Source organism: Galeopterus variegatus, unplaced genomic scaffold (genome assembly GCF_000696425.1).
Source record: "Galeopterus variegatus unplaced genomic scaffold, G_variegatus-3.0.2 Scaffold6441, whole genome shotgun sequence".
Taxonomy (NCBI): Eukaryota; Metazoa; Chordata; class Mammalia; order Dermoptera; family Cynocephalidae; genus Galeopterus; species Galeopterus variegatus.
The window spans coordinates 7,272-14,542 of NW_007732552.1; positions in this window are offsets into that span (position 1 = coordinate 7,272).

A 7,271-nucleotide genomic window follows, 5' to 3' on the forward strand; every position below is an offset into this window, starting at 1 on the left:
GCAATTTGTTTACATTTTTAACTTGAAAGCCAATTATCCCAACAGTTATTGGATACCTCTCGCAATCTGTGGCACAGCATGATTTTCTCAAAGATTACGATGAAGTAGAAAAAGTCCTTTATCAAAAGATAAAGTGTGTTTTTGTTTAGAAACTCTGATTTGTTCAAAGGTGTCTAAATGTCTGAAAGTGGAGAAGAGATTTTGATTTCCCTGTGTTCTCTGGCTTTGCAATGTTGTGATAAGGACGGCAGGACCTGCAGAGATTTGACACAGGCATTTTGTGGGGAAATCCTTTCTTCCAGTGGGCCTGGAGCTGGCTGAGTGAGACAAGCAGTCCCAGGTCCCCTGGTTAGAAACTGATGGGAGTGGTGTGGGCGTTGGTGAGTGAGATTCGTGGTCAGAGAGCACGTATGTATCCCAGAGACCAGAGCCTTTCCCGCCTTCCTGTAAGCTACAAAGAGGGCACGGGAAAGTCAGCTGAGGGAAATGAGTGAATTAAAAGGACAATTAATGCTTCTTGCTATTTTTTTCTTCTTTAGTTTTTTTTTTTAATATGTTAGTTTTTAACTGACATAATAATTATGCATATTTATGGTGTACAGTGTAATGATTCAATACATGTATGCAATGTGTACAAATTAGGGTACTTGGCATATCCATCACCTGAGACATTGATCGTTTCTTTGTGGTGAGAACAAAGTCCTCTCTTCTTGCTAATGCTTCTTGCTATTAACAGAGGTGTGACAAGCCCAAGGGGCACTTACCAAGTATCACTGAACCATTCCCAAGGAGAGCTTCTTGCAAGTGAGGTCTTAGCCTGGGTTTTCCCAGCTGACCTTGAGACAAAAATTCAAGCTGAGGTTGTTTATGTGGAGGTAATTCAAGGAAACAAAGGGGAATTAGATGGGAAGGGAAAACCACCAGTAAAGGATATGTTGTTGAGCAGGTTTTCAATGTGGCCACTGGGAACTCCTCCCACTGGGAACTCCTGGAGACCATGAATAACACACGTCACAGGGATGGTGGGGCTAGAGTTATTTGCCACCAACTTCCACCAGTTGTTGCTTGACGACTGCTCTAGGGGACTGGGCAAAGTTTGATTAGGCTCCTATGACCAGGAAAAATGGCTCCCCTACCCCCACCCTGCAGTCAAAATTCACAGATGTTTGCAGTTGGAAGCTTTTAGGTCTGCACCCTCAAGCATTCCCTTGTGTGGCTGTTCACAGTGCATTTGCATCCTTTTGCCATTACACACAGTGCTGCTATGAACGTTCTCAGACAAGTCCTTGAGAGCAAACGTGCAGTTTTCTCTAGGATCTGCCCTGGGATTGAAGTTGCCACTTGATGGAGTGTGGGTGTCATCCACAGCACCAGATACTGCCAAACTGCTTTGTATCCATTTTCACCATCTCCAGCAGTATAGGAGTATTCCTATAGATTCACATTCTCACCAATGTTTCTAGAGTCAGCCTTTGTAAATGTTGCCAACCTGGTAGGTGTGCCTTTAATTTGCATTTCCATGATTATGAATGAGGTTGATCATCCTTTCATGGGCTTATTGCCTATTAGATGCTTTAAACTATGTGTGGCTTAGGAAGTGGTGTGTGTGTGTGTTTGTGTTGGTTCTTTGCTCATTTTGAGGATTTTTGTCAAGCATAACTCTTCGAGCTAACCAGGAAAAGTATTTGTGACGGTTACTAAATAGTGCATTTTCAGGCAACCAATGAAAACACAAACAAATGGGATTATATTTGCAGAGCTAGGGCTGGAGCTCACAGACCCCTCAAGCCCATTGTCCAGACTGAACCACAAACACTTCACAAGCAGGTCTATGAGCTAGGTCACAGGAAAAAAAGTCCTTGGAGCTGTGGGTGAAGAAACAATAGGCTTTATTTTTAGACGTGAGCTCTGCCAACCAGCAGTTCAGAGCTGCTACCTCACACATGGAAGAGTACACAAAAATAGCAACAAGCTAAAAGGGTACATGGGCGTGCATGCCCACTAATTCTACTCCCGCACAACTTGTTTACAAAGGATGTGCTGCACCATACCCAGCTGGACCCAAGGCGAGGGGGCCTGACCAAACTACTCCATTTTCCTCACAATGCACCCCGTCAGGGTCCCTTTCCATACGATCCACATGTTCAGAATCTTCTGTGATATTCCCTTAGTGAGGATAAATGACCCTTACATTCATATAACCTATTGTCTGTTCAGTATGCCTTAAGGCTTGTCCTTAAGGCTTGTCCTGCAGTTCTGTCCTTTCAACTATTAGCCACACATGTCTGGTTACTAGTCATCATTGGTGTGATTTTCCATGGGAATCCTGCAGTCATACTGATGGGAAGTCCAATGCATATTCAGTAGGCCCACACATTGATCACACAACTCTGGTGTGGTGCCTGCAGCCAGAACACTATGGGCAAAAAGACAGAAGGGTTATTGGTACCAATAGGGGGAGTTCTCACCCCTCTGGTAAAATACATGCCAGTTTGCCATCCTGAGAAAGGATGGTTGCAGGAATAGGTATCTTACCAGGTCTATGATACCATACATTATCCACTAACACTGTTGGATATGTAGGTTCTACATGTAACAGTAAAGGGGAACTCAAAATTGGCCATAATGATAATACAAATGTGCCCTTTGGAATAGAGCACTGATCTGTTCCAGGCCACGTTACCTTTACTTGAGGAGGCCAGGTACTTGCCACCCAAGGTGAAACTTGCAAGTTTCCTTCTAATCCTTCTTCCCAAGGCCCTATTAAACCTACCCAGCATATATGGGGGGGGGGGGCTTTTATTTTCCAAGGCCATTCCCATTGTACTGTCTGTCCCTGTTGCAAACAAGTTGGGGCCAGTAAGAGAATATTTCCATTCTTGCCATATCCTGGCTTCAAAAAGCTTATCTTTAGTAATGACTTGCAGCTGTATAGGTGCTGCAGCCCTGTGCAACAGAGCTTCCACTGCAGAGGGTCCACCCTTGCAGGGTCTGTCATTTAGAATCCTGACTGTCAGCCATAACTGCCATGTCCACCCTTTCAGGGATGGGGGTTGGGTAGATAGCCTTAGTCCCTTTTTAAAAAGACCATTATACTGTTCAATCATTCCCACTGCCTGGGGATGATATGGCACATGTAACTTCCACTGAACAGACAACTGGGAAGCCCACTTCTGAACCCCATCTCCAGTAAAGTGGGTTCCATTATCATGCTCTATGACTAAAGGCCAGCCATACATGGCTGTAAAACTACTCAATGCCTTCACAGTGTTTACCTGGTCTGGGTTCTTAAAAGGCAAAGACCAGTAGCCATATCAAGAGCTGTGAAGATGTATCTGAAATTCTCTGACCTTGGCAGTAGTCTGACAAAGTCCAATTGCTATCGAGTCAGGGGCGCCCTTCCTCGAGTTATTTGCCCATCTGTATGGGGCACCTACCAGGGGGTGTGGACTCTCTTGAGCACATACTGGACAAGCACAACAGGCATTCACTACATCTTCCCATTTTATAGGCAGGGCCCATCATTGAGCCGCCATCCACATGGTTTTGCTGCCAGCATGCTGCATTTGTCGATGTAACCACTGGGCTACATCAGCAGCTGGGGCTCTCTCCAGCATCTTACCTTAGCCAAGGCATCGGCTTCATCATTTCCTGGACTGGCTAGGGGAAAGTGTCCTGTGACATGGAAAAGAGTTACTTCTTTCTCATGTCCGAATTTCCACGACTCTTGCCACATAGCTTGTCCCCACAGGAAATGGTGACCTACCATCCACCATTGATACTTCCAAGTAGAGATCCAAAGGGTTAAACCTTTGTACACAGCCTGGCTGTCAGTACAAATGGTTAATGGCCCAGGCTCATTTTTTATCACCATCCATACTGCTCTCAATTCAGCCTATTGACTGCTTTGCCCTGTGCCATTTTCATACCACATGGTATCTGTTAAGGGCTGGACAGCAACAGCTGTCCACGATGCTGAGGGTCCCATGCTAAGGCCATCTGTATACCAAGCTTGCTCTGTGATAGATCCCTGTCCCCCATGGAAAGGTGTAGCCTCCACCTCCATGCATAAGGATTGTGTCAAAGCTTCCTCCACAACCTCTACTGGGCCTAGCACAGTTTGCTACTCTTTGGACAGAGGATTCATTGACACAGTGCTCCTTTGTTCTATATGCTCCCCATTTAGAGTGGGAGTCTGAGCTACACCCATTTTAGGGTTGGTGGCCCACGTGCACAGCCAACCTAGTATGGGGTAAGTCATTCTTACTACGACTTTGGCAGTTCCTGTAATAGCTTCAATGACCATCAAGGCAGAATACACAGCTGCTAACTGTTTTTCTATTAGAGATAATGCACTTTGGCACCCTTCCAGAGATGAGACCAGAATCTTACAGGTGTTCCAAATTGGTCTTGTCTCTGACACAAACCCCATCCTAACCCCTCTTGGGTTATATGTAGGTCTAATTTAAATGGCTTAGTGGGATCAGCCACTTGTAAAGCCTGTACTTGCTGTATCGCCCTTTTTGTAGCCCAGTAAGCCTGTTCTACTTCTTCAGTCCAATTCCAGGAGGCTCCTTTCTTTGTTAATGCATACAGTGGGCATGCCATTTGGGCCATATGGGGTACAAAAGCTCTCCAATACCCCAGAAGTCCCAAATATGTCTGTGGCTGAGCTATCGTTGTGAGTCAAGGGTATGCCTGTATCTTGTCTATAATAGCTTCTGGGATGACTCTCATCTTACCTGACCAGACCACTCCTAAGAATTTGGCTGACAGCCCAGGTCCTTGCACTTGGGCTGTGTTCACAGCCCACCCACATTGTTCCAAATGACTTAGCAGCATTGGAGCTGCCTGGGTTAAATCTGCAAGAGAATCAGAGGTTAGTAACACATCATCAATGTAGTGAAACACTGTAACCATGCTGAGCCTAGTCCACTTGGGTAGGTCCCCACCCACCAAGCATGACAGATGGTTGGGCTATGCAGATAACTTTAGGGTGATACTCGAAAGGTCCACTGCCTCCCTTCCCAGGTGAAGGCAAACTGATCTTGGCTATCAGCTGAGATTGGAATAGAGAAAAAAGCATTTGCAAGGCCTAGTACATAATGATAAGTTCCCAGCTGAGTCGTCAACTGATCCATCAAGTCGTGAACTCAAGGCACAGCTGCATGCAAAGGAGGCACTACTTTGTTTAGTTCTTGATAAAGTCATTCTCCAGGTACCATCAGGCTTTTTCACTGGCCATACCAGAGCATTAAATGGGCTATGAGCTGAATGAATAATGCCAACTTTCTCTAACTCCAATCTAGTGGCACCTATCTCTGCATGTCCTCCCACTAGGTGATCCTGCTTTACATTAACTACACATCTTGGCTTGGGTAACACCTGTGAGTCATGTTTCACATATTCCCATAACACAGGCTTTACTCTCTGTATTCACAGCCGAAACTCTCCAACTATTGTTTGCAGGTGCAAACCATAAGGTATATCCATACCCAAAATGTACTCAGCTACTGGGGATATATATACAGTATACACAAAAGGGGGTAATTGTCCTATACCCAATGGCAATGACACAGATTTGACTTCAATAGTATGTCCTCCATAGCCATCTATACAAACTGTGGACCCTGGAAACTTATCTGGATTGCTATATATCAGGCTACATTCTGCACCTGTATCCACAAATGCCAAAACATGCTGCACATTAGTCCTTGACCAATGTACTGTCAGTTCAACATGAGGCCTCCAGTCCTTGCCTGCCCCCAAAAGATGAGCACCTTGGCCTGCTCCCTAATTGAAATGGAACAGTTCATCCACCTCCTCGGGAACAATCAAAAAGTCCTTTAAATCCACTGAGCATACCTTGCTATCTGTTTTGGACATTTAGTGAAACGCTGTTCAGAGCACAATTGCTGCCACAGTGCAAACAGGACTGCATTTGGCTGCCAGTCAATTTTCTTGCTATTAACCCCTGCTGCAAGCAAGTCAAGACACATCTGCTCACAGCTAGTCTTGCTTGGTCCCTTTGGGATAAAATCATGAGCATTTCTTGGGGGTTTGGTCTTAGCCACCTTTAGGACCCCTTTTGCTTGTCTCCTCTCCTTTACTTCACCCAAGCTGGCTATCATGGTCATTACTTCATGTATAGGACGACCCATGTATGGGGCCAGTATGGCCATCAGTGACCCAAAGGATGTTGATGGGGCATTTTGCAGCACTATGTCTCTCATGTGGCCTATAAAATTTTCATTGTCCAGGCCATGGGTGTTCACATTAAACATGGACTGCTGCATCCTCAGCTTCCAAATTATTGGAACCATCTCAGCATATGCTTGCCATTTACTAACAATCTTGGGCAGTTCTCCAGCATTCTCCTACATGGTTCGGGCAGCTGCGTTCACCCAGTCCATTAAGGAGTGATTACCTGGCCCTTGTGCATATCTGCAGCTATTCTGTAGCTGCTGCCTCAGGGATGGGTGTATGGCAATGGAGGCCAATTTTTCCATCTCCTCACCAGAGCATAGCACACTATCCACCCCTAGGTCCTATAACCACAGCAGCCAAGCAGCCATGGGCTCCCCATTTCTGTTGAAACTGTCTCCCCAAGTCAATTAATTCAACCTGGGTATATGGGACATAGGTAGTGAATTGGGTCACCTGTGGATTGCCCACCAGTTGTCCACCGAGTCCCATAGGCTGCTCGTGCTTCACTTTCTGATGCACAACACGTCGTGCCTGGAGATGCACAGTCTCCCCCAGCTCACCACTGGGTTTGTTGTCTTCCCTGGTGTGAGAGGAAGGGGTGGCCAGACGTGGCACATCATCCTCCAGGACATTTGTCCACGCTTCCAACAACTCTGCTTTCCACTTCAAATCTCAATCAGTTTAGAGTATAGTGAGCAGTAGTCAGGCTCCAGTCAACAGAAAAGTGGCCACCGGGCACCACCTACTCAAGGACAGCCACATTTCCTCCCCCTCCCAAGGGATTCTCTGCTGTAGTGCCTGGTCTATGCTGACTTGCAGTACAGTGAGCAGCAACCAGATCCCACTCAACAGGAAAGTGGCGATAGGGCACAACATATTCAAGAGTAGCCATATTTCCTCCTTCTCCCAAAGGTTTTTGGCTCCTGTACCTGCTCAGAATCCTCCTGCCAACTATGCCAATTGTAGAGTTAGGGCTGGGTCTCACAGACTCCTTGAGCCCGTTGTACAAAGTGGGTCACAAACCCTTCACACACAGGTCTATGAGCTAGGTAATAGGGAAAGTT